Genomic DNA, 3406 nt, shown 5'->3' with positions numbered 1-3406 from the left:
GATATCTGGCGCTCAGCGGCTCTCAGCTGCTCGGTTTGGCTTGTCTCCTGCTCCGCTGGTTTCGCCCACCACTCTCGGGTTTCTCAGGTCCCTTCCACCCTGCTGTGCTGACCGCGCTGCACTGTGTGCTGGGGGTTTACCCTCATGGAACAGATCCTTCCCATGGACCTTCCAGTCTAACCTGGGCTCTGAATCTGTCAAAGTCTGTCACCCACGGGATTCCACACCTCCAAAGTTTGGTCAGATTCTCCTTTCAGAGATATCCAGAGGAGTCTGTCCAGGAGCTTAGGTGAGTCGTTGCTTTCACTCCGCCATCTTGGCTCCGCCCCCTATACTTAGATTTTTAAATATTTGGTGTTTAGACATAACCCATTCTTTTTACTCACTTTAGTGTGTTTTGTCTGCAGTCTTCTTTGAAGAAATATCTAGGGAATCTCTATGTGTCATCCCAACTCTGAACAAGTTCTCTAGCTCCTTATCTTTGTCTTCTCCCTCTTCCCCAGGCACTCAGAGATTTCCCTGGCTCCTGTTCCATAAAGAAAACATAGGAAGAGAAGAAGACTGAGCCAGAGTTTTGGAGCACTTCTAACCTTAAGGAGGAGCAAAAAGGAGAGGGAAATGTATGTTCTCTCTCCTATAAATAGCAACTTTAGAGCAAATTCCACAATATATAGCATATGGATAATGATACTTTTTTTTTGTTCTAGTACTTAACTCTTTTACCTCATACAACCATGTGTTTTGGGTTCTCCCATTGAAAAGAAAGATCAATCTCTGGAATCAAGATTTCATCTGCTTTTAGAGTTTTTAAACTCAATGTCTTTCCACAGCAATATTTTTCATTATGAATAAACTCACAAAGATTGCTGTGTAATATTATGCTTTATTCTTAGTTTCTATTTAGTTTTTTTTTTACTTTAGAGTGATCATAAACCTCTGCTAATTATTAATAAAAATGCCAACTTGTATGAATAATTGTATAATGTTGGCTAATTAACAACATTTTGTCAGTGATCATTGGGAACCTTTTGACTTTTTCAACCTCCCCATCTGTAGCACTAATGATTCTTTAAGTAGGACTTTCTCCCCAGGGTGGCAGCTTATTACACTATGTAAAAGCATACCCACATGCAATGCCTTACAAACCATGACCTCCTCCCCACTTTCCCCACACGATAAGTGACCTCATATCAATGATAGTGGTACATAGCCAAAATTTCCAAAGTTGGCAGATGCTTATAATTGGAGTAATTGGATTGCCTTTGAGAGCAGATCCTTCTCAATCGGATTTATAAATTTCTTAAATTCATATAGTTTTATGTCTAAAATGATCTTTATCTTTTCACTATCTGTTTTGTGATGTTGTACTCCTTGATGAATACTGTACTTGGAGTCAAAGCATCTGAGCTTGAATCCTGACTTTCATACTCTTCACACTTCAATATGTGACTTCCATGAAGTCACTTAAATTTAATGGGACTCAGTGTCTTTATCTATAAAATGATGGGGAATAAACAGGTTAAATCATCTCTGAAACTGCCTCCAGGTTTCAATTCATCATCCTTTGTTTCCCAGGAATCTTTTTATTCTTCTGCCTAATCATTGGTGCATTTTTTTTACTTCCAATTAGGTCATGTTAATATACTTCTCCATATATTTTATTCTCTCTAGTAGAAGTAAGAGTCATTGAGGGCATGTACAGTTTATTTTATGTCTTTTTTGTCTCCAGAACCAAGCACCTTATAAGCTGCAAGCACTTAAGCAGTGTCTGTTGAATTGAATCAAAGCACATACTACGTGTAAGTCACTGACCTAGGTCTTTATATACATATATAAATACAAAGAAAATAAAAAAGGTGACAGTATACTTCTAACATAATAGGCACATATTAATCATTCCACAAAATGTATGAAGGAAGATTGAAAATAAATCTACAAAGATAAATTGTAGACAGAATGTTCCCAAAGTTGTTGTTTCATGAAGTCTTTTCAACAAACATCAAAAAAATATTTATTTTGAACCTCCAGGGTAATTTAATGAAATTAAAATATTCTTTCCAGTTATTTATTGCTGAAGACCTCATTAAATAATTTTCAGTATTAACCCTCTGGGCTATTCAAAATGATAGTGAAAATCATTGGTTTTGAGGGGCGGAGCCAAGATGGCAGAGTAGAAAGACACACATACACTAGCTCTGAAGCCACAGCCCATAAAATATCTGTAAAAAAGAACTACCAACAAATTCTGGAGAAGCAGAAGCCACAGAACAATGAAGCGGAAGAGATTTCTGTTCCACAGAGCCTGAAAACCTCTCGCGAAAGGTCCTTCATGCTGTGGACCTGAAGCCCAGCCAAGCCCTGCATTGGCCAGGTGCAGCGCCAAGAGGAGCAGATCCAAGCAGGCTTCAGGGATGGAATCTCAAGTGGCCGTGGGTCACTCCACCCACAGGTGACAAGGGTCTGTGAGAAGGTCTCTTTGGCGGATTGAGAGGGAAGTGGGGTGCCCCCATAACTCAGGTCCCCTCAAGAAGCAGCAGTGGAGGCAGCAGCAGAACTGGGCTCCCCAAGCAGGCAGGAGCCAGGATCCATTGTTGAAGGTCTCTGCATAAACCCCCTGAGGGAACTGAGCCCATGAGGCGTGAGGCGGCCCTGCCCTCACCTGAGCACCTGAATTTAATCTCACACTGAATAGCAGCCCCACCCCCACCCAAAGCCCTGAGGCTGGGAAGAAGCATTTGAATCTCAGACCCCAAGCAGTGGCTGGGAGGATCTGGAGGCAAAGTGGGTGTGAAGAGAATACTCAGAAGTCAAGTCACTGGCTGGGAAAATGCCCAGAAAAGGGGAAAAAAATAAGACTATAGAAGGTTACTTTCTTAGTGAACAGGTATTTCCTCCCTTCCTTTCTGATGAGGAAGATCAATGTTTCCCATCAGGGAAAGACACAGCAATCAAGGCTTCTGTATCCCAGCCCATCCAATGGGCTTAGGCCATGGAAGAGCTCAAAAAGGATTTTGAAAATCAAGTTAGAGAGGTGGCGGAAAAACTGGGCAGAGCAATGAGAGAGATGCAAGCAAAGCATGAAAAACAAGTAAACACCCTGCTAAAGGAGACCCAAAAAAATGCTGAAGAAAATAACACCCTGAAAAATAGGCTAACTCAAATGGCAAAAGAAGTTCAAAAAGCCAATGAGGAGAAGAATGCTTTCAAAAACAGAATTAGCCAAATGGAAAAGGAGGTTCAAAAGCTCACTGAAGAAAATAGTTCTTTCAAAAGTAGAATGGAACAGATGGAGGCTAATCACTTTATGAGAAACCAAGAAATCACAAAACAAAACCAAAAAAATGAAAAAATGGAAGATAATGTGAAATATCTCATTGGAAAAACAACTGACCTGGAAAATAGATCC

This window comes from Notamacropus eugenii, chromosome 2 (genome assembly GCF_028372415.1).
Source record: "Notamacropus eugenii isolate mMacEug1 chromosome 2, mMacEug1.pri_v2, whole genome shotgun sequence".
NCBI lineage: Eukaryota > Metazoa > Chordata > Mammalia > Diprotodontia > Macropodidae > Notamacropus > Notamacropus eugenii.
The sequence above is the reverse complement of the archived record's forward strand: the minus strand, read 5'-3'. Positions refer to the sequence as shown.